This window comes from Athene cunicularia (genome assembly GCF_003259725.1).
Source record: "Athene cunicularia isolate RWA chromosome 7 unlocalized genomic scaffold, athCun1 chr7_part1, whole genome shotgun sequence".
Taxonomy (NCBI): Eukaryota; Metazoa; Chordata; class Aves; order Strigiformes; family Strigidae; genus Athene; species Athene cunicularia.
In genome coordinates, this window is record NW_020799107.1 from 26,498,234 (window position 1) to 26,518,121 (window position 19,888).

At 40.4% G+C, this 19,888-nt stretch overlaps 1 protein-coding gene across 3 annotated transcripts in view; it reads right to left on the reverse strand.

The window, feature by feature from the left end:
* MYLK (myosin light chain kinase) overlaps positions 1 to 19,825 on the reverse strand; it is a 217,428-nt gene extending 197,603 nt beyond the window's left edge. For all 3 annotated transcript variants that reach the window (XM_026852940.1, XM_026852938.1, XM_026852937.1), the window contains exon 1: positions 19,605 to 19,825. The gene's annotated coding sequence lies outside the window, so the exon portion shown is untranslated. The remainder of the gene's footprint in view (positions 1 to 19,604) is intronic.
* Positions 19,826 to 19,888: the final 63 nt, after the last annotated feature.

Consider the following 19,888-nt stretch of genomic DNA (forward strand, 5'->3'; position numbering starts at 1 on the left):
AAATTTATGTTTTCTTTACTCTTATCATAATATACCACCTAACAGCTTTTGTGAGCTGTAAAACATGGCACATTTTAGTGATGGATTTTAAGTGATATTTTCCACGATACTTACACAGCTTATTCTGGTTTACTGAGGAACAAGTTTGAGATATGGCCAACAGAGGACATGCATACCTAAACAAACCTTATATGTTCAAGTCCTTCAATCCAAAAAAGTAATCAAATTCACATTTTCTCCATGCATCTAATCACGGAACAGCAGCCTTTTTTCCTATGTCCACACAGATCAGGAACTTGCCATTCTATTTCAGGTCATACCCAGAACCACCACAGCAAAGCAGGTAAACTTGCTGCTCCCAAATGCAGCATTGCCTCCCTGGAGTCATGACAAATGCATAACAAAAGCAACAAAGTTCACAGAGAATACATTTTTCAGAGAACACCTCAGATACTTTATGCTAAATTCCACTGATGTTCAACAGAACATAGATGCTTCTGAAAAATACTATACCTATACAAAGCAAAAAAGGTAGAGGCCAAAATAATACACATTCCAGCTTCATCCCAAGTCACTAACAGGGAAATTTTGAATCTTTACGTTTATTTATTTGTAGGAACTACTAGTCTTGGGATAAAATAAAGTGTTGCTTTGTGTTAACCCTCACGTTCTCAAACTCATCATTCTTCCTAAGTCATCTCTGGCAGCTACTCCTCTGCATCATCATCTCTTGCCATTGAAAGTCTAAACACACTGCTGATGTTCAGGGACTTAAAAGTTGGTTTATAAAATGAGGAAGTAGGAAGTACTGTGCTAATTTAATTTCTTGCCACAGATCACCTTTCAGTGGGCAGGGCATTTCCAGGGACTCTACGCATGAAGCCATCAGTGCCTCCAACCTCTTCCTGCACAGATGGAAGAGGAGCACAGCAAGAAGTCAGCTGCACCTTTGGAGAGGAACAGTTCTACAGCCAAAGCTGCAGTTTTACAACCTAATTGGGTTAACTTTGATGTAGTACATACCCTACTAGTTCACTTTGTTTCTCACTGTAAACATCCCTTTGCTGAGCTTTAGCCCCACTCTTGATAGTATACTATTAACAGACATCAAACAAACAAAATCAAACAGAAAATTACTTAAATAAAACAACTCTTGAGTAACAGAGGCTGGGATAACCAGAGACATAAAAGTCATGGGTACAAAATGAACAGTGAATATGTTGAGTTTAGAAATCAGAAGAATACTCCCAATATGGCAGAGGATCAGCTTCACACTAAAGAAAGAAGCCTAATTCCACTTAAAGATCAGAGTTTGAAAGAGATTGTATGGTACAGCTATCCAAAATAAGGCTGGACAGGCCCCCCTGGACTGCAGGGTCTCATTCCCTTCAAGGACAGGACTGGAGTTGGATACTTCTGACTACCACGTTATCCTTTCATTATGTCGTGCAGTTCCCTCTGAAATTACTGAAAGTTGTGCTTACATTTCTGAGGGCAGATCTGGGCAATTTGCCTTTAGCCTCATACCACTGAATACACTTCCCTTTCTCCCTCCCTGCCCACAACTTTAAGAATTAAGCTGGGAACATAAATCTCTATTTCAGATTTCCTTGGTTTAGGAAGACTAAGCCAAGATGCTCCCTCTCCTCTCAATCGTCTGTAGCAATGAATCCATTTTGGAGTAATTTCTTCTCCTAGGGAAGACACTAGCCAGTGACATTGATATGTATTTTCTCTCCACATTAATTTGATTTTGTAATCCAGGCTAGAGCAAGACTTTGGTTGCTTCTGTATTCTTCAGGCTGCTGTGGGTCCTCAGAAAGACAACCAAAGTGGTGAAATGAATTTGGAACACTGGTTTTCCTCGAAAGCTTTCTCACAGAGAGCTTTAGTGATCCTTCAACTAGAGATTCCTCACCAGACACTTACCATTAATTTCTGCATGGGAACATTTGGCCAGATATACACAAGACACAAGTCATGGATTAGGGATTTAGTTGGTTTAGAACTATGGCAGAAGAAGTTGGCCTTGCATGCATTGTTTCAAAGTCCTATGGCATTTTTACTGACCCAGTTGTAGACAGAAGCAGGTAGGACTCAGAAGTGAAGCTGATCAAGGACAGGCCACAAACTGAATTTAAGTGAAGTGGATAAGTGGAACTTTGCCAAAAGCATGAGCCTCTCCCTGCTACACTGCATACTACCAACCTAGAGGCTCTAGCAGGTTTAAACTCACCATTAAACCTGTGTCTAAATGGAAGCCTCTCTTTCATGGTCTAGAAGAAAATTAATTTGATGATTAAGAGAAACACAGAGTTACAGCCTTGTTGGCGCAAGCAGTAGTAGAACCAGCTGCCAGTCCTCTTGGACTGAGGAGGCATATTGCAATAAGAACCACATTTTCTGTAAGAAATCTTAGAGAACATTACTAGCAAGTTGTCTCTAACTTCCTAGATTTATAGCATGACCTGGCTCAGAACCACTGTAATTTCAGAGCTTCCTTGCAACAAAAACTGTTATTAAAGTTCGAAACTCTGGCCAAGGCTTTTATTCCTATAGCAGTTTATTATCTCCCGCTTCTCTAGTGCTAAAAGTCCAACAGTACAATGGTGTCCCTAGGTTATGTGTTAAAACGTTCAGTGCTACAATTAGTTTCCAATAAAGCACTTTCTGTGCAAGCCACTGGGGCCATGTGGGGTCCTGAAGTCAGCAAAACACATCATCTTGTTGCATCTTTATCTCTTCTGACATTAGAAGAGATCAACAGATAAGGAAGGAAGAAAACTGTGTTCTAGCATGTCCATGGGTAGAATCATGGATTTCTGTGGATGTGGTGTAAAACAGTAACGTAATGAAGGTAGAAGAAAAAATCCAGAGAATTTTCCATCACATTCCTTATAAATTAAGATGCACGATATGCAAGTACACTACTCTTTGCACAGAGAACAACTCATCTAGACACAGCTGAACTGGTTTTAAAATGAGTTAGTGTCAGTGAAACAGCACAGCTTGCAAATCCCCCCAAGAAAATAAGCTAATTTTCAGGTTTTTAGGATAGGGACTTCCCACTGAATCCAGCTCCTTTCCCTTCAGAGAAATGAAACATTTTTCTAGGACTAAAAACTAAGATTCAAAGGAGGAACTGCCTTGTGACACTCCCAGTCTCCCAGCTGATTCTTCTGCCTAACAAGTCTTCAATTTATATATCGATATATGGACCCCTTGTAAGAAAAATGAGATTAGAGGTTAATTTTGCTTTAAAAATAAAAATAAGAAGCCACTTCACAAACCATTTCAGTCTCATGGGTTAAATGGAACCAGCTGTACATGTGGCCGTTGTGCAAACAAAACAGTGTGTCACTAAAAAGAAACTATTTCTTGGCAGCACAGAAAAGTGCATAGGACACTACACTGTTGTCACAAAGGGACAGGGAGGAGGGATAGAAAGGACAGTTCAGGCATCTATTGTGACGCACTGGATACTGTCAGCAATTCATTTATATCCCTTTCACACCTGTATTGAGACTGATCAGTGCTACCTGGGTGAAGCATAAAATACAGGAAGGCAGTTCCTAAACACTGGTGTCTTAAGAATTTCTAACAGCTGCTGCCTGCTGCATTGATGAAACTCAAGTCTTTGAATTAAGTCCTGTGAAATCCAGTATTTGCCCCAAGAAACATGTCTTGGATTATCCCATATATTCCACATGCACAGGATACATGCAGCTTCAAAAGACAGCTCCCTGCTGACTGAAGGAGCAGCAGGTATTACAGGGCTTTTAAGTCTCTACAAGCAATATAGATATCATATCCTTTTCCTGTATTACTCTATAGACTCCAATAAATCCACAGAATTCAGCTTACCACAAGGCTACTGTTTTTCAGAGCGACTGACCCAATGACTGGTATTTATTTGCTGAGACAAGCTCCATTAAAAAAAAAAAAAAAGCACACTATTCCCCCTCATCACCGCAAAGATGACATCTTGTTGCCAATCTGCCTGCCAGGAAACCATCTGGAAACAATATCAATACCACAATCTATAGGCATCCCTCCAATGCATTAATCAGGTCATCAGAGTTCAGTAACTGACAGCATCTTTAAGAATTGGAAAGGATAAAGCTGTGGTAATAAGGCACAGTCAAGATCAATCCCCAGAGCCTAGTTAGTTCTTTCTCTCCTTTGTTTTGTTTTGGTTTTCTTTTCCTTTTTTCTTTAAAAAACATACAGCATTAGCATTTTTTCCCCAGTGTTTGGGTTTAAATTTACTGTTTCAGAGAACTCAAAGTGCAAGCAAGGCCTCTCAGTTTGACACACACACACATAATGTAAAATGTCTACCATGTCACTGAAGCAAATACAAGTCCTCTCACATATGAGCCAGGAAGAGTCACAGACTTCTGCCTTGACAGTAAAGTTATCTATATAAACCCTTAAAAGGGATTGAAAAAGTCTGGAGATAATTAAATAGGGCATGACAATGATTTGGAGATGGGAAAATATATTAAAAAATATAAATATATATACATATATGTTTATTGTAGCCAAAAAATGTACAAAGTTCAGTTTAAGATGGTTAGAAGGTTTCTTATCACACAGAGCAGAAGTACTTTCAGAGGGAGACTAGCAGTACCAGATGCTAAAGTTATCTCAGAGAAAGACATACCAAAACCCAGGGGCTGGAAACTGAAACTACAGAAATCTAAATTTGAGAATGCCTTTCTTCTAAAGCATGAGAAAAGGTAACAAATCAGGAAAGAAAAACAAAAAAAAAGTTGCATGCAATTTTGGTCTATCTTTTTTTCTCAAATGAAAAAACAGATGGTTTTCTAGGAGATATGTTTTAACAACACAAGTTATTGAGTATGTTGTAAGACCAATGAAAAGGCACACAGTTCTGAAAAGCAGGGAGTAAAAGCAGAAGCACAGCAAATCCCCCGAAAGAAACAAACAAATCACAACTATTCAGTTTCATCAATTCAGTATAGTCATCCATATAAATAAATAAATAAAAAATAAATTAAAATCACTGCACTGGAAGTAAGCAGCTGTTCATTAGCTTGGACAAAACACCTTGGGCGCAATGACAAGGTCTTCCTCACTGTTTGCACAGCAGCTGGCATAACGGAACTCGAAGTTAACTGTTGTACTATGTAACTCCATAATACAAAAGGCAGCAGTCAGCCCTTGCTCTGAATTTAACTTAACCAGGACTGTTCAAAACAACAGCGTCAAAACCTGACACTGAACCTAAACTCGGGTATTATTTTCACAAGTTGAGGTTCAATATTTGTCGAACAGTTCAAAGCTTTTTATTTTTCTAGTAAGCTCATTTTTTTTAGTTTCCAGAAGTCTTTCTGTCTCCTGTAAGCCAGGAAACTTTGCAGAGTTTTTTCCTATAAAGCACGTTCAGGTTCTCTCATCTGAAGATGGGAAAGAGTGAATAACTTTGTCATCTGGAAGGGGCAAGGTACAGGGAGTCCAGGTAATAAGTTTAAAGGGTGATTTTTAATCCTATTTATTTATTTTTCAGGATACAAACTTTCAAAAGGTAGCTAGTAATAGCTTCATTTCCAGTTTATAAGAATCTAAAATTCTTTTTTTTTTGTCTGCAGATAGGGTGGAATAGCTATGCATGAGAAGGCACTTAATCTCTGAAAACTGTTTTTACACTAAATGTCTCATTGTGGAAGAAATGAGCATTTTAGCTTACCACTAAATTAATTACAATATTTTTGATCAAATTAATCCATCTGAGCCAGCAGAACTAATACTAATGCAATTACAGGGCAAAGTCTTGCATTAGACACTCAGAGAATTGGGCTACAAAATTCACCCAAAAATAGTTCTCCAATGAGCTCCAGAAATTCTGCATATGAAGCATGCAGTTTAAAGGTAAGAACTTAAATTTATTTGATAATACCTAAACATGCTCATGGGTACACTTCACTTAAGTGGCTTTTCTCTTTGTACTTTTTTTTTTTTTTTTTTTTTTTTTTTTGTATTTTTTCTCCTTTTTCCTTAAGCTAAATCTAAACTAAGCCTACATTATAGGTAATGCAAGTGTATTCACTCACAAGTTTTAGTCAGTAAAGTCCTAATTTATTTTAGTTAGGATAAGACAACTTTGCATTCAGACATGGAATCAGAAGATTTGCCTTGCTTACCTTTTTTCAAGCCTTAGAGAAGTCCTTTCAAACTCCTTTCTCTCTGATACTTCTTTGTAAAGTGTTTTGAAACCTAGTGATGAAAGTAGTAAGAACTATGTACTTGACCATACCATTTAAAAAACATTCTAATAGAAATCTTGCAAATAATTCATATTAATGAATGTATTTTACAGTTAGAAAACTATAAATTAATATGTTGTTTAAATTACCAGTACCTAAATACCAGACAAGTGAAGTCTGGCTGGAGTAGCTACATAAACGTACCAGTCCTAGCTAGATATCATTTTCTATTTTAAGTTAACAAGCAAAATCCTTCTGAAGCCTGGCACTGGGAACAATTCCACAGCTCCACAGAAAACAATGAGCACAGAAGATTCTGACAGCCCCAGAAGTTTCATTTGATAAGAAATCACCGAAGAGGATGGTTTAGTCAGATACAGCGCTGTAAGAAGTCTTCTGTGTCATGAAGTCCAGTTCATCTTTCAGCAACTGTTTCACTTGCAACATCATTTCCCTTGCACATATTACAACAAAGTGATGAGGTACAGGTTTTCACCCCAGATGTTATTTCAGTCAGCTATGGTGAAGAAATTGCTCTGGACAATTTCACTTTCATTTTTCTGCAGTAACTTAAAGTATACAACTCTACTTCATTATTTAGCTCCTCATACTATGGGGAGCTCCTGCAACTCATCAGCAAAATCATCACGCAGAGACAGTGTGTACATTTCCAACAGCTTTCTGGTCCAGGCAGGAATGTAGTAGGCTCAAATCCAAGACCTTCAACAACAAAGCACATACACACAGATAGATTTGAAGCAAGATTGGTCCAGCACTCACAAGTTAAGTAAAGGCTCAAATGGACAAGCTCTGCAAATTTAGGTGTTTCTATTTACAGAATGCAAGGTGACTGCTATAGCAGGAACCAGATGTGGCCCAGAAAAACACCCAAACACTCAAGTCCTATGCTCCTAGTACAAAGAATGTATGTGACTTCCCTGTGGCTTTACTGATACAGTTCAAAGAGAACACAGTACTAGGTTTATTCAGATATCTAGGTGTTACTGGTTAACAGTAGCTTTAGCTAGCTAAGCAGTATTAATCAACTTGTTTGCATATCTTGTTTCAATGCTGGATTGCATCTGTCAAAGCAGCCCTTCAAAGTGCATCTGTAGAGAATAAACTTCTGTACTGCTCCATCAAATGCATGCACATTCCCTATGGAAAAAGGACAATCTTCTGGTAACTCCAGAGAAATTATTATAAATGCACTTCAGCTCTTGCAAACATGTCCACAGAGACCTCTCATACAACCACAGAGTATTCTCCTTCAGGTTTTTTTCCACGTCTGCAAAACTGGAAAAGCAAGGCTATCTTCTTCCTGGATGTTTTAAGTGCAGGGGGGTTGAATTTTATGAAATCCTGGTCTAGAATATGTGTAAGTGCAAAGTTTCAACCATCACTGCATATAGTGTGTGTGTATAGGGAGAGGCGCTCGGAAGACCTCGCAATGTACGGGAAGAATAGGGAACCAATCAAACATGCCAAAGAAGAATGTTACCAAAACACAGCCATGCTTAAGGTGGATCCCTTTAAGGGGCATATATAAGGCAATTGCGCAGCTAATAAGTTGAACAAGTAGCAACCATCATATTGGTGTCTGTGCTTTTGTTCCCATGAAGGTTAACCTCCTGCAAGGGTTAGCCGTGATCTGAACGCCGCATTTCTGTGGCTTAGCAGGTAGAAAAAGACAGCTAATGCCTTACCACAACACTGTGTGTATGCAAAAGGTAATATATGTAGCTCCATTACCACGCAGAACAGCTTCACACCCAGCTTGTCCTCTCAATTTTAATAGATGGCTTTCACAAGGTATTACAATATTAATAGCTGCCATATATCAACAACACATGAGGACATTCAGAAATACTTGGTATTTGGTGAAAAAGAAAGGGATGATATAGTATCAGTCATTATTCTAGATCCATATACAGTTCTTCAGTGGAAAAGTATAGGGTACAATCCAAAATAAAGAAAGCTATAAAGGCTATCTGTTAGTGCAAAGAATGGCACTGATACTAAGGTCACCATACAAAACCACTGTACAGATATTCAATTTTAAGAATTGGAACCATATAAGGATGTGGCAAGGAAGAAAGGGGACGCTAAAAAGGAGCAGTTCAAAAAGCAAGAAGCCTCAGGGAGTTAGGAGAATATTGCAGGGCATAGGTCAGCTCTCAGAAAATGGATTGCTTAAGTAAAGACAGGGAAGCCCATAAAACACAGCAAGTCAAATGTAAGCAGGAAATTAAGAGTGCTGAAAGACAATCCAAAAAGTGCCTGCAAACAAAGATCACGGTGCTAGTAAACACCAACAACAGGAATCCGGCTAGGAAAGCAGTTGAACTGTTGGATGACAAAGGTGTAAAAGGGACAGATGGGGATGATAAAGCTGTAGCAGTGAAGCTCAGTGAATTCTTTCAATCAGTTCTTACTGCTGAAATCTTTGGGGAGATTTCCACACCCACTGTACTCTTTGCAAATCAGGCAGAGGAGCCAGATCAATCTGAAGTAAATTTATGAAATATTACACCAAACAAGAAAGTTAGATGTTAACAACTCACTGGGACAGAACAATGTTCACACAAGTTCTGAAGAAACTCAAATATGAATTTGAAGAACCACTAGCCAAGGTGTGTAAGCTGGCATTATAGAGAGCATCTGTGCTGGAGGACTCGCAGATCCTGCCTGCAGAACTCCCAGCTGTGTAGGGGAACCTGGGAACCACGCTCTAGCAAGTCCAACTTCATTCACTTCACCTTCAAGAGTGAGCACATTAGAAAGAATAAGAAAGCAAAGGATAGAGCTTAACAGACACTTTTTTAAGGTGGAGAAGAATCAGCAGGGCAATCCCTGGGATCAGTGCTGGCTCTGGTGTTACTCAGCATGTTTATCAGTGACAAAACTGATCAGGAAAAAAAGTTGTCAGGTAGACTTTAGTGTAGATAAATTTCAAGTAATGCATCCAGGCAATACCAGCTCTAACCGTTCCCACTCAGAAGCTGGAGCCGTCCTTGACGGTTCTCTAAAGTCGTAGTCTCGGTGTTCAGCAGCAGTCAAAAAAGCCACCAAAAGGCAAGGCATCATCAGAAAGAGAGCAAAACAGAGCATTTCTGCCACTTCACACAGCCTGAGCACTCCCACAACTTCAGTATTGTGATCTGCTCTCCACATACCAAGAAGGACATAGTAATGTTAAAGGGGTGCAGAAAAGGGCAACCAAATGGAATCTGAGCAGATACTTTACATGGAGAGACTGAAAAGGCTGGGACTCTGCTTGGAGAGAAGGTGGCTGAGAGTAGATTATGACTAGATATAACAAAAAACCCATCAGCTGCTGAATGCAGAACTGTTATTTGTCATGTCCTACAACACTAGAACAAGGCGGTACTCACTGAAACTAACAATAAACCTATTTAAATACAAAATACTTGTACCCAGCAGGTTACAAGCTTCTGGAACTTGCTGTCACGTGAGGCTGTGAAGCCAAAGGATGTCCATGGGTTCAAAAAAGGAATTAAACAAACTACTGGAAAACAGGTCCATAAATGGAAATTTAGGGTCTAAATGGGTACGTATCCTCTATTAGAGGATTCTTAACATAAGAGCTGTGGAAATTGGAGAGGTAGGGAGAGAAGTGGATCTCAAAAAAATGCTGTTGAAGAATCTTCTGTTAACTTTTTGGACTCAATGCTGGGCTAAGCCAGTTTTAATGTTAATAATTTTTTAGGTAGACTCAGCATTCCCACACATCACACCACTTGTGAGGATAAGCAATGACCAAGATTCATCAGGCCTTCAGACAAGGAACGCCTACCACTGTGACAAACAGACCAGAATTCATTGTATGGCTTAATACATGAATATTGTTATAGAGATCTGCTTTCTGCCACCATGCTGACCACTGTCTCTTAGTATTTAACAATAAATATCCATAAACAATGCAATAAAAAAAAATACATGGCTGGTATTTTTCCTCCTTTGCAGCTTCTGGATTAAATTTTGTTATTTTATCTGTACTCTAACCCCAGCAAAGGAGCAAGTTGATAGAAAGTAAACATATTTATTACTTCTCATGGAAGGGGTGGGAGTGAGACAGGGACAGATATGAACAGCAAAGAATAAGAAATTAAACAATTTAGACCAGTTACAGGTGCCAGAGCTTTTCTTTTAACACCCTTTTCCCTGAAAGCACTTCTTACATGTGTACACACAGTATAGACATCCATAAGTAATTATTTTACCAATCCAGGTAAACAAAGATTTTAATTTAATTTTTAACTCATCACAAAGTTTCATTTTAGAAGCACATTTAAAATGAACACCGTCTTTGAAGACAGCAAGTTATTTATAACTCAAAAAAAATTTAATCAGCAAAGCTGTATTTCCTGTCTTGTAAGTGAAATATAAGCTTGGACAGAAGAAAAAAAAATACTTCACAGGAAGTGCAATTACAGCAAGTTTGTCTTCAAAACAATAAATCCTTTGTTTTGAGGTTCAATTTAGTTCATTATCTTTTAACTCCTACATTTTAAAAAGAAAATTGTTTGGTTTTTAGGGAAAAAATTTCTATGCTGCACAAATCAAAAATTAACAACGTTTGACAAAGTTAACTCTTATGTCTGCTTTTGATGCAGTCTGTCTCAAAACCTTATGCTTGTAATAAAACCAGATAGAAAGGAACTAGCACTAGAAAGCTATATAGTAAATTCTGTTCACTACAGAACATGTAACAGGCATGAACGGACATGAAACACCATATGGTTTTCTCCTCCTTAATTTGGTGAGAAGTAGGCTATGTTACTACAGTTCCCTACATGAGTATCAGTAACCATACATTGCTGATGTAATATACAGGTACCTACCACACATTCTTCACAGTACTCATGCACTGATGAACAATCACAGAAAATTCAAAGCAAGTTACCTTAGTTGACAAGCAAAGTACAACAGAATTAAAAAAAAAAAAAAAAACCAACCAAAAAAACCCACAACCAAACAACAAACCAATATAATGTCAAGTAGTAAAATGTATTTACACATTTATGTTTACTTTTGCCATCTCAGACAAAACAAAAAGGATGAAGTAGTAAAGCATTTGTAGTTAGAGGATACTACGCTAAGTCTAAGGTCAAGATCACGCATGTGAAGAAAGGAGTAAGGCCCACACTATTTTACCTGGATAAGGACATGAACACGTCTGACTTTCTGTCCTTGCTGTTGAGATGCCATGCAAATCCTTAACTTTTGCAACCTCATTTTCTGGATGTCACTGTGGTCCATTCAGGAACCGAGCCCCCACTTCTGTTCAGGCTAACCAGGACTACTGATTTTGTCTCCATACCTCAACATTCACAGGTATAACTTGAAAATACCTTAGAGAAAGAATATAACTTTGAGTTTCATATCAGATAAGAGCCAAATAGATTGAATGAGAACTAAATACTTTATTAGTCATCTGAGATGAACTAGATAATGGCACAATTTCAGGTAGAATGAAGAAGTAATTCTTCTGCTAAGGTTGGAAGCATTTGAAGAAAACCCATAAACAGCTTTTTAAACAGCCACACTGACTTTTACTCTGTATGAGATGTGTTTAATTGATCAGTAAACAGCCCAATACCTAGTTCAGGTTGATTTATACATGTAACTAGAGCAAAACTCTCCATCAGTTGCAATAAAACTTTGGTCCCACAGGTTAGGGCTGAGGCAAAATGGAGCGAGTGCTTTGGAGTCTGCCTGGTAGGTGCTCAGGCCACCCGTGTCTGCAGGACTCCGCACAGCTCCTGCCTCCTCACCTGCCCCTCAGCGTGAGGGGATTCCCTCATGGATACTCACCGCCATCCCCCAGTCACACCTTTACTCACATCTCTCACACAGTGACATTGTCAGGTTGCACAGCGGGGCGGCCTGCCAGGAGGCCCTGAGCCGCCCCAAGCCGGTCCCAGACTATTCCTGCTGTCTCTGGCACCACGGGGAGCCCCAGCGGGGAAAACCACCACATGGCAGAGCCTGGCCATCACGCCAAAACTTCCATCAGCCAGAGAAGCACCTGGGTACAAGGTGTTAGGGAAAGAAAATGGCGGCTGCTGAGGGCTGGAGACATCCTGTGGGGGCCTCCATGGCACAGGGGCAGGGACACCCCCGAGGGACAGGCGCTGGCCTCAGCGCTGCCGCGGCTCTGCAACCTGTCGGCGTGCAGCAAGCGGAGACCACGAGGGAAAGGGCTGAATAAGTATTTATGTAAGCAACTTCATAATTGTTTTTGGTGGTCCTGTTCCCCAGTATCTGAATCAGTCAGTGATCAGAAGTTTGCATTGATTGCCAAGAAAATAATTAAAAAAAAAAAAAAATCATTCTCTGATTCAAGAGCGTTTGGCCAGCAACACAGAGGTAGCTCACCACAAACCCTCCTGCAAGAGTACTACATGCTGTTAAGGTGCCGAAGTTCAGACTTGAAAAACTAGCAGCCTCTTCCATTCAAACGTGTTAATTCCACTCATGAGCATGGACATTTTCACAGCAACATGAAAAACTGCTGTACTGTGGAGGAACAGGAAAATGAGTAGGAAGAAGAAAGGGCAATGAAGAAGAAAATGAAACAAACCTTGTTTCACCACTCCCCTGTCTGTGAGAAAGGGGCACCCACACATGCACAGACACACAAGCCAGTACCCCTTCCTAAAAAAACCCTGCACAGTACTGCTCAGATATTTTCGTGCCTCTTACCAATACGAGTTCAGTCAGCACTAAATACCTCCAGCTGGTTTCAAGTTACAGCCAAGGGAAGTCGTGCCATAAAACTCCTCACAGCCACCCAAACCATTACTTTTATATTTTCTTCCATGTGGGGTCATCACACCCCCTCTGGAAAGCTTAGAGGTATGATACCACAGCAGGCATCTTCAGAGAGCGCCTGACAATGGTGTATTATGAGGCTTGTTGTAACATCCTTTCAATATCCTTAAGGTCCAGTGATTTAGAGAAGAGGGTCTTTTGTGTCTCCTGTCAGCTCCAGGAAGCTCCTGTCACTGGCATGGAGACTGCATATGGAAAAGAGCTGCCAAATCGACCAGTTAAAAGAATATAGGCCCAGTTTCGCTCCCACATTACTGAAAACCATGAATGCTGCAACTCTGTCGAGGTCAGAGGAATTGCACCGCTCTGATGTTGGGGGTGAGGCACCCATACACCAGCTGTTCCATTTCAAAGGCAGGGCTCCCTCGGCGACTGTCTCACAGGCTCTGCCCTAGATACACCCCCGAGGCCACCACAGCCACATTTCAGCCCTTACAGGCAGGTCCTACCGATTTCACCCACAACAGCACTGGAGCAAACTTCTGCTGCACAAAAATGAAAAGGGTTTCTTACCTCCAACTTGGAACTAGGGAGGTGGAGAGATAGTAATGCACTTTCAGACATGAAGCCCTGACTTAATACCTTCCTCTTCTTCCAGCAAAATAAATATGATCATAAAAGAGCTAAGGTAAATAACCCAAGTAAAACAAATCATTTTTGCCAAATTTCTCTTTCCTGTGTATTTTAAACACAGCCTGCTTATTGCTTCTGTTTTGTAACTTCCTGTTGATATAATCAGAAGTGTAAGACCATACAGACAGTGGTTCCCTGACCTAGACTTTGTGAATGCTCCTTACAGAATGCGTCCTTACACTTTTTCTTTACCCATCACTGTTAATCCTTGCTCAGGAGACATGGTCAGTGATTTTTTAATTTTTTTTTTTTTTAATTTACACTGATTCCAAAGACATGACATAAAATACAAAATGTGAATGAAAAAAGTCTTCAGTATTTAATAAACTGCATACATTCTATAATGGGATATTAAAGCAGACATCATTATTTGCACTTCATGTTTACACAGTAAATGAAACTGTGACTGTCTCTTAGTAGATATGGAAAATCTCACATCCCTCACCTTGTTTCTTTATTGTTTTTCACCCTGAATATTCATCAGTTTATAGCAATTAAGAAAATGTCACCTTGAAATCAACACAACAGTGGCCTGATCAGAGCTAACAGCTGGTAGTTCCTTTCACTCATGCTGTCTGCAAAATACAACTCTTCTAGGCCTTAGAAGCAAACGTGAAGCTTGCAATACTTCCAGGCAGGTAAGAACAGCTAACTCACAAAACAGGGATCCTTTCATTGTTTGGAACATCTCAGAGAGTGTCTATGCCAGACCAAGTACCACTGTGTCTCTCCAGCCCACCAAGCCCTGATCCTCTTTGTAAGAGTATTTGCAACTCAGTCCTTGGTCTCCCCACTGCCCACTCATCCCCTAATATTTTGCTGAGGTTAACAATCAGGATAGTGATTTTTGCTACTTAGCAGCATTTCCCACTGAAATCTGGATTACACTGGTTTAGATGGTATATAAAAGGTTTTGGGATGAAACTACAGGCTTGGCAGTCAGATTACCCTTTTACATAGTTCTGGTATCATTTTGGGTACATCTTTCTGTTCAGATATCATCCTATTGCTCTGCAAACACCCCAGGATCTCAAGGCAACTGAAGAATAACAGAAGCAGTAAAAAGACAACTCAGAGCAATGGTCTTAACCTGCTGTGCAACAATTAGAAATAAACTGCAGTGGGTGTGTAAAACAACACACCCCATCACTCACTTTCCTCAGCCAGGAGGTCTGCAGCTTCAGACCACCTGTGGAATCTCAGCAATTTACCACATTTCCTCAAGAAGAAGCAGCAAGTGATGCATATGACTGGCAACTAGAGCATCTCTTCCTTCCCCCACAGATTATATCTTCTACTTTCAAACACAATGGATGGTCTGGTTTAATCCTTTCTTGATAAAGAAAATAACTGAAAACATCTCTTGGTGACAATTCTGTATACTATGGCACATCAGCTGCATCACAAGCCCTAAAAATGCCTTTGGCACCAAGAATCCTGTGCATACAAAAATTATTCAGTCTGAATAATTAATATGCCATCAGCTGGCCATGTTTTTGGCCAGTGAGTGAATTTAATCCAATTACAGCAGAGGTGATGAGGTCAAGCTGACTCTAACCGAAGAACCACCACCAAGACTGTTCTCAGAACAAAGGACACTGCAGCTTGTTAGACTTATTTAGAGATCTGACACACTGTAGTGAAGTTTAGCAGTGCTCAGATGTGTTATAACAAAGGTAAGTGCCAAGAAACTGCTTTGTGCCAGCAAGCAGAAGAGGAAAGGGATTCAGCAAGAGCACACTTTGTAAAGCACACTGTAATCCTAAGCACTTAATTGCCTTTGGCAGGATCTACATCCCATTGCTCTCTCAGAAATCGTTCTATCTGCAACTTGATGCTTACAGCAATGAATGGAGTGGGGGAGGAGAAGAAACTGGGGGAACCAGTGAGAGAACCACAGCTACCAGTCTGTCTTTGCTGAACAACTAAAGCAAAATATGTGAAACAGAGGTATGTGCAAAGCATCTATCTGCACACTCATGACTCTGGAGAGCTCCCATAGAAGCAAATGAAGACTGAGTTGCTTCCAGGCTCTTTAATCACCTACACAGGCAGAGAAATTTGTTGTAGAGTTACACACCTGTATCGAGACTTCAGTATTTATGGAGGAGTGGCCTCACTTCCAGACATTCTGAGTGACCCCATATAGGTCAGTGTACATTTGAAGGTATAGCCAGAGTTTCTGTTTTTATCCCTGTCTCTGCTTACAATATAGCATTCACAAATATTTTACAATATATTAACCGCAACTCATTGTTCCAACATAAATGGAAGACTCAAAGGTAAATAATGCACCAAGCCTCTTAATTAAATAAGGAGTTTGGGGGAGGAGTTTCTGCAGACCCTTTTAAATCTTAAACCCTGCCAACTGGATGAACAAAAGGTAGATTAGGCTCACATGATAAATCCCAGTAAACCTGAAAAGCCTTTGTTAATAAGTCACTAAGGGAATTTTTTTTCCCCTAGAATTTCTGCTCACCAGAAGTGAGAGTTAAGATTATTCGAGTGGGTTTGGTTTCCAGCAGCATTAAATGAGTATATGCCTCATGGAGCTCTAATCTCCTCATTTCTATAGAGCTCAATTCCCCTTTCATTCCTACTAAAGGAGAACCAGCTATTTCTAGCTTTTATATAGGGTGCAGCTGCTGAAACTTGAGAGGCAAAAATGTTTATGAAATTAGTTAATATTCCCAGGAAAATTAAACTGGAATTTTCTATCAGCTTTGATGGCAACAGCAACAACCACAGAAGTACAAATGTATTTTCATTTAATTTTGGTATTTCTTTCATGTAGCAGGTTGTAAATGATCCTTTTATGTTTCCATTCTAAGTCAGCATTCAGTAGCTTGTTCACAGAGCCAAACGATGTATTAGTCTGGCAATTAGTTTACTCTTCTGTTTGTAGAGAGGCTTAATGAAGACATTACTAGAGACAGACCTTGCTGTAGCACATTCAACAGACCCTTTACAATTGCTCAGGAAATACCCAGATTTTAGCAAAACCCATACTGTAATCACAGACAACATAGATGACATTTAAAAAAAATTTATCACAGCTTTAAAAGTCCAGAGTCCATCCTACCTGGATCCATCTGGCTTCACTAATGAACCCTTTTCAGCACTATAGATTAATCATACTTTTTCTGCATGCAGTGCTGAAATCCAAACAGCATATGTAATTCTAATGTACATCGTGGAAGCATTTCCATCAGTGAAGGGGCTGAAGGCAGCTGTAGAGGGCTTGCTAAAATCCCGTCTGGAACAGTGGATGCCACTGTTGTCATTCAGGCTCAGAAAAAGTTTTAAAAGTCTGCTGTAACAGGTGTAGCAACATGTTTCTAGAGCAATGAGAGAAAGGAGATCCTACTTTCCAGTTGGAGGTTAAAAATGAATAATTCAGCATCAGAGATGAGGCTATTAACGAGCCAAGGAGGGGTGAGGGGAAGAAGTTTACTTTTGTTACCTCCTAACTCCTGCCTGTGGAGTGAAGTTTGGAAAAGCTATCAAACTTTTCTAAACACAGCAAAAGTAAGCAACTGCAGCATGTTTTAGTATGAACTTGACAAGTTTATGAAGGAGTCTTTCTGCAAAAATAGGATGAAACAGTCCAGGATCCCTTCCAGGCCAGTCCATGCTCAGGCCTGAACCCAAACTACGTAGAAGAGTCCAACAACCACAGACTATGGCTCCCAGTTCTTCAGTCTAACCAAAAACTTCAGCCATCTCCCTACATGGCTCTCAAACAGAGCTTCTGAGCACACTTTCCGGATTTAGACATCCACAACTTTAAAGCGCAGCATTTGGAGCCAGTCTGAACTCTATTTACATCTGCATTTTGTTTAAGGAAGTCTCTGAAAGTAATTTGTAGCTGTTGGTTTATAGTCTTTCTAATACAGTGTATTTGGCCTGTGTAAGGATATTGGTATGGATTTTGATTGACTGTAAAAATAGGATCATCGCCCAGAGGAAGTCCTAATGATCTTAAAGGAGTCAGGGAGAACACAAAACAGACCGAAAACTGGTGAAAAATCATGCATCTCTTACATTTAACTTAAGCCAATGACAATACGTAATCACTTCTTGCTTCAGACTTTATAAATTCCCTTTCAGCATTACACAAGCAAACCAACAAAACTTCACTGATTTATTTCCTTCATCTTCCTTTGCACCATGTAGCCAGGCAACTAAAGCTAGGAGAGATGCTTGCAACAGCAAAGTATCAGATTTCTACTTTCTTTGCATCAGCCCTTTTAAGATTTCCCTACAAGGCCAATAAAAATTGGGTCAGTGATATTAACTAGTGTGAGCCTCCCACATTTATATAAAATTCTAGCTGTGATGTGTATTAAACCAGGCATTTTCATTCTGCTCATGTCTCTCTGAAAAGGTTAAATAGCATTAATACATCACACACTCCAGCACAGGACATGCTGCCTATCCTTCTAGTGGCTGGTCCTCTGGTGGCAAACATTCTCCTACTACAACCAACAGTCACTCCAGCTACTGCTGGAGTTAACACACTTGTCCTGTAGGGTTAGAATGAAAAATGCTAAGGACGAGTGTAACATAGGTGTAATAAGGAAATGTGTTATAATGAGAACTAACTGCATTACAAACTACAGTGCGCATAGCGACTAGCTACAGAAGAGTAGAATCATTTGAGGAAACAAAATGCTGTGGATACATGCCAGATGAAAATTAACTATTTGTGTCATCTGACAGTTATTAGTAAATACAATTCTGGTTTAAAAACAGAAGGGTCCTAAAACATGCTCTTAGAGCCTAGTTCCAGAAACATCTCAGCAAATATAAAGTGGCACAGGAAGACACATACCATATTTGGTGAATAATAATGCAAGTCATTAGGAAAAAAAAAATAAAGACATGTGTGCAGGAAATAAGGGGATGGAGATAGTTGTTCTGTTTGGTATTTAAAATGTGAGAGAAATTGCTCCTTCCCTTACAGCTTCACTGACAGAAATGGTATTTACAGCACTCCCCCGAGAGGTGGGATCATTTTGGAAAGTTTTAGTGGGGAACACACCTTCTGCACGTCATGTAACTCTCTGCTCACCCTCCATAGGGTTCAATGCTTGGAAACCCTCAGGAGTAAGGTGTGTGGGACCAGGTTATTTGCACTTACCCTCTCAGCCATTCCCTTTGCAGGGGGCATAATCTAGGCTTTAAAACACTTGAGTCCGCTTCCTGACTCTGGCAGAAGTATTACTCTGCAGAAGACAAAGCTGGGGCTAAAAAGTATCTTTAAACTGTAAAAGAAGGGAAGGATTGTCTTTTGGTCACTGGTCTCCAGTCCCTGCTAGTTTGCCATGCCACTCCCTTCCAGTCCAAGTGCAGGGAATGGTGCCAGGCCAGAGTCCAGATGTGCACATATAGGAAAGAAGATTTAAATGGCAAAGAATCCCAAAAAGCATATTGCTCCCTAGCATGAAGGCATCATGCAGAGAAGTGATTTCACCTCCTCTTAGTTAGTGATTTTAAGCATCTCTTTTCCCCATCCTCATGCTATATGTTTAAGTGGTGTCACCAGGGTTTATCCTTCTCTGAGACCCTAAGTGTGTGGTACAAACTACTTTGAGAACAGCAGAAGATAAAACAAACAAACAAACCCAAAAAACCAAATAACTAACACATACATTTTGTCTGAAACATGAAAGATGTAGCCGTGCAGTGAAGGAACATTTCTACACGTGCCTCCACATATGCACCCTTCTATTTGAAAGGCTCAGAAGTCCAAGGGAGAGCCAAAGAGATGATCACTACAGCCTAGCCTATAAATGCTTGTTCTTAACAATCCTTTGCTACCTGCCAAGAGAGAACAATAAAACTATAGCAAATCGCACATAAAAGATGACAAGTACTTACTACCAGGTTTGCTTGCTGTCGGATTATCGCACTCAGGGAAGGGAGCGGTAGGTGAGCTCTTCTCTCTGCAGGAGCCCCGCGGGCGCTGTTGCAGGGGCAGGGCTGGGAGCGGGGCTGAGCCGCCCGCAGGGAACCCGCCGGCTCCGATGCTCCGAGCCCGGCATGTGCCCGCAGCCCGCGCCGCCGGGCTGGCCCTCTGCGGCGCGGCGCCCTCGTCCCTCCGGAGAGGCAGGTTTCCCTCCTCCTTCTCCGCCTACTCCACCTCCCCCTCCGGAGGATGCCCC